Source organism: Microtus oregoni, unplaced genomic scaffold (genome assembly GCF_018167655.1).
Source record: "Microtus oregoni isolate MIOR12 unplaced genomic scaffold, Mior012 000056F_ref0000123, whole genome shotgun sequence".
NCBI classification, from domain to species: Eukaryota; Metazoa; Chordata; class Mammalia; order Rodentia; family Cricetidae; genus Microtus; species Microtus oregoni.
The window spans coordinates 9,470,978-9,480,531 of record NW_024543832.1 but is presented as its reverse complement, the minus strand read 5'-3'; positions in this window follow the sequence as shown (position 1 = coordinate 9,480,531).

Sequence of the window (9,554 nt, the reverse complement as noted above, 5' to 3'; positions counted from 1 at the left end):
TCGTGTTCCTGAGTTTAGTGGGATGGCTTTAAGTTTCTCTCCATTTAATTTGATGTTAGCTGTCGGCTTGCTGTATATAGCTTTTATTATATTTAGGTATGACCCTTGTATCCCTATTCTCTCCAATACTTTTATCATAAAGGGATGTTGAATTTTGTCAAATGCTTTTTCAGCATCTAATGAAATGATCATATGGTTTTTTCTTTCAGTTTATTTATATGCTGGATTACATTGATAGATTTTCGTATGTTGAACCAGCCCTGCATCCCTGGGATGAAGCCTACTTGATCATAATAGATAATTTTTCTAATGTGTTCTTGGATACGGTGTGCCAGTATTTTGTTGAGGATTTTTGCTTCGATGTTCATGAGTGAGATTGGCCTGTAATTCTCTTTCTTGGGTGAGTCTTTGTGTGGTTTTGGTATCAGAGTGACTGTAGCTTCATAAAAGGAATTTGGCAATGACACTTCTGTTTCTATATTGTGAAATACATTAAGGAGTATATGTATTAGGTCTTCTTGGAAGTTCTGTTAGAATTCCGCATTGAAACCATCTGGTCCTGGGCTTTTTTTGGTAGGGAGGTTTTTGATAACCTCCTCTAATTCTTTGCGACTAACAGGTCTATTTAGATTGTTCACCTGGTCCTGGTTTAACTTTGGTATATGGTATTTATCTAAAAAAGTGTCCATTTCCTTTACATTTTCCATTTTTGTGGCATATAGGCTTTTGTAGTAAGAGCTAATGATTCTCTGAATTTCCTCTGTGTCTGTGGTTATGTCCCCCTTTTCATATCTGATCTTATTAATTTGCAAATTCTCTCTCTGCCGTTTGAATAGTTTGGATAGGGGTTTGTCAATCTTGTTGATTTTCTCCGGGAACCAGCTTTTTGTTGCTTTGATTCTTTGTATTGTTTTCTGTGTTTCTATTTTGTTGATTTCAGCCCTCAGTTTGATTATTTCCAGTCTTCTACTCCTCCTAGGTGAGTCTGCTTCTTTTTTTTCTAGAGCTTTCAGGTGGGCTGTTAAGTCTCCAATGTGAGCTTCCTCTGTTTTCTTTAAGTGGGCACTTAGTGCTATGAACTTTCCTCTTAGCACTGCTTTCATAGTGTCCCATAAGTTTAAATATGTTGTTTCTTTATTTTCATTGAATTCCAGGAAGACTTTAATTTCTTTCTTACTTTCTTCCTTAATCCAGGTATGGTTCAGTAGTTGACTGTTCAGTTTCCATGAGTTTGTAGGCTTTCTGTGGGTGGCATTGTTGTTGAATTCTAACTTTAATCCATGGTGATCTGATAAGACACAGGTGGTTACTAATATTTTTTTGTAACTGTGTAAATTAGCTTTGTTACCGAGTCAATTTTCGAGAAGGTTCCATGAGCTGCAGAGAAGAAGGTATATTCTTTCCTATTTGGGTGGAAAGTTCTATAGATGTCTGTTAAGTCCATTTGATTCATTACCTCCATTAATTCTCTTATTTCTCTGTTAGATTTCTGTCTGATTGACCTGTCCATTGGTGAGAGAGGAGTGTTGAAGTCTCCTACTATTAATGTGTGCGGTTTGATGGCTGCCTTGAGTTTTAGCAATGTTTCTTTTATGTACGTGGGTGCTTTTATATTAGGGGCATAGATGTTCAGGATTGAGACTTCATCCTGTTGAACTGTTCCCCTTATGAGTATAAAATGCCCCTGTCCATCTCTTCTGATTGATTTAAGTCTGAAGTCAACTTTGTTAGAGATTAGTATGGCCACACCTGCTTGTTTCTTAGGTCCATTTGCTTGATAAGCCTTTTCCCAGCCCTTTACTTTGAGTAGGTGCCTGTCTTTGTGGTTGAGGTGTGTTTCTTGTAAACAGCAGAATGTTGGATCCTGTTTTCATATCCAATCTCTTAGCCTGTGCCTTTTAATAGGTGAGTTAAGTCCACTGACATTAAGTGATATTAATGACCAGTGGTTGTTAGTGCCGGTCATTTTTTTTAGTCATGGAGTTTGTGTGTTTCCCTTCTTTGATTTGCGTTTGTGAAGGGTCTCTAGATGTCTGAGTTATTGTGGTCATTGTTGGACTCCTTGGTTAGTGATTTTCCTTCTATTACTATCTGTATGGCTGGATTTGTGGCTGCGTATTGCTTAAATATGCTTTTATCGTGGAAAATTTTATTTTCTCCATTTATAGTGAACGAAAGCTTGGCTGGGTATAGTAATCTGGGCTTGCATCAATGGTCTCTTAGTTTCTGCAGTACATCAATCCAGGACCTTTTGGCTTTCATGGTTTCCATGGAGAAGTCAGGTGTAAGTCTGATAGGTTTACCTTTATAAGTAATTTGGCCCTTTTCCTTTGCAGCTCTTAATATTCTTTCCTTATTCTGTATGCTTTGTGTTTTGATAATTATATGGCGAGGGGATGTTTTTTTTTTTGATCCAGCCTATTCGGTGTTCTGTATGCTTCTTGCACCTTCATAGGTATATCTTTCTTTAGGTTGGGAAAGTTTTCTTCTATAATTTTATTAAATATATTTTCTGGACCATTGAGCTGCACTTCTTCTCCTTCTTCTACTCTTATTATTCTTAGGTTTGGTCTTTTTATTGTGTCCCATATTTCCTGAATATTTTGTGATGAGAGTTTGTTGGACTTGCTGTTTTCTTTGATCAGTGTGTTTATTTTCTCTATGGTATCTTCAGAATCTGACATTCTTTCTTCTAACTCTTGTATTCTGTTGGTCATGCTTGTTTCTGTAGACTCTGTTTGTTTACTTAAATTTTCCATGTCCAGCCGGCCCTCTGTTTGTGTTTTCTTCTTTGCCTCCAGTTCAGTTTTCAAGTCTTGAACTGTTTCCATTATCTGTTTGATTGTTTTTCCTTGGTATTCTAGGGTATCATTCACTGATTTATTCAATTCTTCATACTTTCTGTTATATTTCTCATCCATTTCTATAAGGGCGTTTTTTACATGCTGTTTAAGGGTGTCAATCACTTTCATGAAGTCAATCTTTTCTACTTCTTCTTGATTAAGGTGTTCATGTCCTCCCGTTGTGAGGTCGCTGGTTTCTGGTGGCTTCATGTTGCTTTTCAGCTTGTTGGTGCGAATTCTTGCCTTGGCGTCTGCCCATCTCTTCTTCCAAATGCTCCCTTATGAATCTTCTTTTACAGGATCAGGTCTCCTTGCCTACCCAACGCTGGCTCTCCCCAACGTTGGCTTTCCTGCGCCAAGAGATCAGGTCTCCGTGCTGGTTATGCAGCTCGCAAACAAAGCGCCTACCCTGCTTGGTGCAGGCAGGCGATAGAAACAAAGGGAGTCCTGCCCGCTTGAGTGCCCCAAGGAATCGGACCCAGTGCCCAGAAAGGCTGGGCTGGGTGATGTTATGTGCAGAAAGAGGGCAGTGGAGCCGAATAGGGGAGGGTTCTGGATGGGAGCTGGGTGGGCTAGGAAGAAAGAGGCGGTATGCAGGGAGTGGAGGCCCTGCAGAGAGCCCAAGAAGGATAGGGGGCCAAGGAACCTCTGAGCTCCCCTTCCGAGGCTGGCGCCGCGGGGCCAGAAACTCACCCCAAATGCTGTCTCTCCTGGCGCCTAGAGATCAGGCCTCCATGCTGGTGGGCAGGTCGCAAACAAAGCGCCTACCCTGCTTGGTGCAGGCAGGAGATAGATACAAAGGGAGTCCCGCCGCTTGAGTGCCCCGAGGATTCGGACCCAATGCCCAGACATGCTGGGCTGGGTGATGTTATTTGCAGAAAGAGAACTGTGGGGCCGAAGTAGGGAGGGTTCTGGATGGGAGCTGGGTGGGCTAGGAAGAAAGAGGGGGTATGCAGGGAGTGGAGGCCCTGCAGAGAGCCCCAGAAGGATAGGGGGCCAGGGACCTCTGAGCTCCCCTTCCGAGGCTGGCGCCGCGGGGCCAGAAACTCACCCCAATGCTGTCTCTCCTGGAGCCGAGAGATCAGGCCTCCATGCTGGTGGGCAGGTCGCAAACAAAGCGCCTACCCTGCTTGGTGCAGGCAGGCGATCCAGTTTTTTTCTTTTTATGTTCTTATCTAATGCACTACATCCTGACCACAGCCTCCCCTCCCTCCCTCCATTCCTCTCAGTTCTTCCCTTCCCTTCTCTCCCCTTCCCTCCCCTTCCCTCTCCCCCAGATCCACTGCTCCACTTTTCCATTTACCTTAAGAAAAGAACAAGCTTTCCAGTGATATCAACCTACCATGGCGTAAGAAGATTCAGTAAGACTAGGCACAAAACCTCATATCAAGGCTAGATGAGGCAACCCAGTATGAGTAAAAAGGTCCCAAAAGAAGACAAAAGAGCCAGAGACACCCATTGTCACTGTTAGGAGTCACACAAACAGCCCAAGCTAAACAACCACAGCATGGATGCAGATAGAGGACCTATTGTAGGCTCCATGTTTGCTGCTTCACTCTCTGTGAGCCCCTATGAGCCTTGCTTAATTGATTCTGCGAGTCATGTTCTTCTAGTGCCCTCAACCTCTCCGAGTCCTACAATCCTTCCTCCAACTCTTGTTCAGGGTTCCCTGAGCTCTGCCTAAAGTTTGGGTGTGAGTCTCTGCATCTGCATCCATCAGAGCAAAGGAAGCCTCTTTGAAGACCATTTAAGCAATGTGGGTGTATGAGTGCCCTCTTGTGGTTTGGACTTCAAGTTAAACTGTCATTGGTTAGCCTCTCCCATAAGCTCTCAGTCACCATTGCCCCAGGGCAACTTGCAGACAGGACTGGTGTGGGTATAACGTTTTGTGCCTAGGTTAGTGTTCCCTGTCCCACCACTGGGGGAGCCTTGCCTGGTTACAAAGATGACCAATTCAGGCTCTCTGTTCAGGACTTCTGCATTACTAGGAGTCCTCACAAGGTTAAACCTATTACATTCCAGGAAGTTTCCACTGCACTAGGTTTCCACATAGAACCCAAGTATCCCAATTCCAGTTGTCTTTTCTTATACTCTCACCCATAAACTTAAATAAATATTCAATATCCTTATCTATTAGGAAAAAAACAAATCAAAACAACATTGAGATTCCATTTTATACCGTTGGAATGGCAAAGAACAAAAACACAAATAGCAGCTCATGCTGGAGAGGCTGTGGAGCCAGTGCAAACACTCCTCTATTGCTAGTGGGAGTGCAAACTTGTATTGCCTCTGTGGAAATCAGCGTGGTTACTCAGAAAATGTTCCTCAGAAAATTTGAGAATTGATCTACCTCAAGACCCAGCTATACCACACTTGGGCATATACCTAACAGTTGCTTTATCTGACTACAAGAGTACTTTCTCTACTATGTTCATAGTGGTTGTATTTATAATATCCAAAAACTGGAAACGAAGTGGGTTGTAGAGGCCAAGAAATGTGATCCTATTTCCACATCAAAAGTCAGAGTTCTGCTCTTTCAAGGTTATTGTCAACAGGTGTCATGACTAATAGCCAGATCTTGTACTCCAGGAATAGAGAAGTAGATTGTTTCTACCTTAAACAATAGTCTTAGGATTCAACTAAGTTCCTGGTGTAGGAAGTTCTTCTGTTTGTGCATTGCTTTCATTGGTTGAATAAAGAGACTGCCTTGGCCTTTTGATAGGGCAGCCCTTAGGTGGGCAGAGTAGACAGAACAGAATGCTGGGAAGAAGGGAAGTGTGGCAGACACCATGCTTCTCCTGCCCAGGATGAACGCTGGTTAGACTCATGCCAGGGAGCCACAGTCAAGTGGTGATACACATTAACAGAGATGGGTTAAACAAATATGTAACTTAGCCAATAAGAGGTTAGAACGGCCAGGCAGTGTTTAAATGAATACAATTTATGTATTGTTATTTTGAGGTATAAGCTAGCTGGGTGGTGGGACACAGCTCGCTGCTCCTCTTACTATAAATTCCAGTTCCCTTTATGGAGATAACTTGGGATTCCACCAGGGAGTAGTTTGCTGAAAGAATGTTTTGGTGTAGTATGCGAGCGTAGACTTGTTTTGTTCTAGCAACAGAATGTTTAACTGTAGATGTAGCCCATGACCTTCAATTGGAATGTTCATTTCCTCGTATCATGTCAATGCAGTCTTTTGTCTTACTCCTACCTTTTGGGGTCAGGGGTATTTTTTAAGCAGTTGGAAATTAAATGTCAGCAAATTTTAGTACTTACGGGAATTTCCTCTCAATACTATTCTATGTTTCTCTTTTTTATTATTTTCATTCATATTCTTTACTATATTTCTAAATCCCCATGCTTCTAACCTAGTGAGAGGTATTTTTGTCAAGGCTGGTCCCTGATAGTGGGTGTCCCTCAACAGAAGAATGGATATAGAAAATTGGACATAGTCACACAATGGAGTATTACTTGGGTGGTCGGGAAAAATGACATCATGAAATTTGCATGCAAATTGGTGGTGCTAGGAAAAAAATCATCCTGAATGAGGCAATCCAGACTCAGAAAGACAAGCATTATATGTACTCACTTAAAAGTGGATATTAACTGTTAGCTGTTAAGTAAAGGATAATCACACTACAAGCAACAGACCCAGAAAGGATAAGTAACAAAGAGAGTTCTGGGTGACTTATCAATCTCCTTAGGAAGGGGAAATAGAATAGATTTTTTTCAAGTGGACTGGGGTGAATGGGGATGGAAACATATTATTTCTTTGGAGTGAAAATAATTGAGAACAATTACACATGTGATCATGATATATGATTATTTCACAAAATGTGTTTATTGTCTTATGTTGAACTGATTCATCAACTCTATTTTGTCTTTCAAAATAGAAAAATAAAAAATAGAAGTTTATAAGATGGACTCACTTAACTTCTTTCAAGTTCAGTTAATTTTTTATTGAAAATCTTTGTAGAAACATGAAATTTTTTTCTGTGTTAAAAATTAAGCAAAATAAAATAGATGAACAACAAATACTGATCAGGATTTTTTTTTACATACCTATTTAGGTATCTACTGCCTTTTAGGCAATGTTTTATCCCATATTAGCAGACAATTTTCTTTAGGAAGAATTATGACTTCAATGCCATTTTGAGGTCTTAAACCATCTTTAACTAGCCTTTGTGCCTTGTCATTATCATTAGCAACACCATGCAATGAAAAGGCAATTACATTATACAAAAGGTTACAAAAAAACCAAGAATACATGAAAACTCAGTCAATGCAAGAAATATTAAAAAAGATACCCAACAAATTCAGAATATGATAAGGGGACACTTTAAAATCCTGGACACTATTTTGTTAGAAAGCTTTTTAAAAAAAAAAGATAAATTTAAAGAAAGAAATCTTGGGGCTGGGGAGGAGCAAATTCTTAGCCTCTTGTTTGGATGCCTCCCCCACCATTCTCTACCAACTTCCGCACTCACATCCCCAATGGCTTGGCCAATGACTTGGCGACACAGGGTGTTGGGATTGGAACAAGAGGCTGAGTCTTCCACACGCTGACTCTAATCTGAGGCTGTTGCATCATTCCCATGATTCTCTGTAAAATGTAGAGTTGTTACAGGGGACCTGCAGGGAGAGTTCTGGCCCAGCATGAAGCTGCCTGAACTATGCACCGGGGCCATCTGTTTCCTTTGTTTTTCTTTTTCTTACTTTTGTTAATATAATAATTTATCAATGCTCTGGTAAAACAAAAAGATGAATTTAGTGTTTCCCGACAAAGCACCAAAATTAAACCAAGAATAACTCATGACCACAAATAGACCTATAACAAATATGGATCTTGAAATGGTAATAAAAACTCCATGAATGGTATTTAATTTTAAACAATGGCAGGAACTGAAAGGGGAAACTATAATTAGAATATATTATGTGAAAAATCTCTTTTCAATAAAAAGAGAAAAATAGTTTAAGTCTTCAAAAAAAGATAAATAAATTAATAAACAAATAAATAAATATAGAACAGTCCAGAAATAGATGGATTCATGGCAGAATTTATCAGACTTCCATGAAGACCTACACCCAGTCATTAATCTTAAAAAAATGAAAAAGACACCAAAGAAGCACTGCCAAAGTCCTTCTGTGATGCTAATATCACTGTGATGCCCAACCAGATAAAGACAACACAATAAAACTAAAGTCCCAAATTACTGATGAACAGGGACTCAAAAATGCTCGATAAAATATTAGGAAGCAGAATACAGAATACATCAAAAAATTATAAACCATGTCCAAGTTCTTTTTTTTATCTCAGAAATGCAGGGTTTGTTCAACATCTGCAAGTTAATAAACATAAACCATATAAGCAGATTTAAACATAAAAATCACAATGTCATCTCAAGAAATACAGAGAAGGCCTTTGAGAAAATGTATCATGCCTTCACAATGAAATTTCTAGGGAATGTAGGCTTACAGAGAACATACATCAACAGAATTAAGGCTGCATGCAGAGACCCCAAACCAGTATCACTCTCAAAGTGGAAGACTGAAGCAGTCACATTAACGTCAGCAACAAGACAGAGTTGTCCACTCTCCACACTACTTTTCAATATTGTGCTGGAGTGCCAGCTAAAACAGTAAGGTAAGAGAAGGGAATTAGAAGGATATACATAAGGAATGAAGAAGTCAAAGTATATGTATGTACGGGTGACATGATACAAAAATTCTAACATAAAAACTTCTAGAAACAATGAACAAATTTAGCAACTGGCAGAATATAGTATCAACTTACACAAATAAATAGTTTTTTGATACAACAACAACAAATATACTGACAAGGAGGTCACTGACTCTTTTTTCATAGTAGACTGAAAGAAAAAATATCAAGGAATAAACACAACTAGATAAGTAAAAGAGCTCTATAATATAAAATTTAAGCTTCTGAAGAAAGAGATAAAAATAGTAGAAAACACAGCAACATTTCATGCATATGGGTTACTTGAATTAATATTTTGAAAATAACCGTGTTGCCAAAACCTATTTACATAATCAATGCAATACCAATTTTTTCTTCATGGAAATAAAAAAATGTTATGTTAACATTCATATAAAACATGCAATACCATAGAGAGCCAAAACAATCCTGTGTACAGTGAGCAATGCTGAAGTGATTGCAGCTCCAAATGTTAAGACATATTACTGAGACATATTAATAAAACCATTTGATACTGGCACAAAAACAGACCTGTGGGTCAACAAAATAAAACTGAAGACCCGAACATAAGCACACATAACTTCAGCCACTATCAGCTGACACAGACACCAAAACCATACTTGAAACATACTTGAAAGTTCTGGGGAAATTGGATATCCACAGCAGAAATAAATCTATCTATCTATCTGTCTGTCTGTCTGTCTGTCTGTCTATCTTTTATCTATCATCTATCTATCTATCATTTCTCGATCTGTCTGTCTATCTTTTATCTATCTATCTATCTATCTATCATTTCTCTGTCTGTCTATCTTTTATCTATCTATCTATCTATCATTTCTCTGTCTGTCTATCTTTTATCTATCTATCTATCTATCATTTCTCTATCTGTCTGTCTATCTTTTATCTATCTATCTATCTATCATTTCTCTATCTGTCTGTCTATCTTTTATCTATCTATCTATCTATCTATCTATCATTTCTCTATCTGTCTGTCT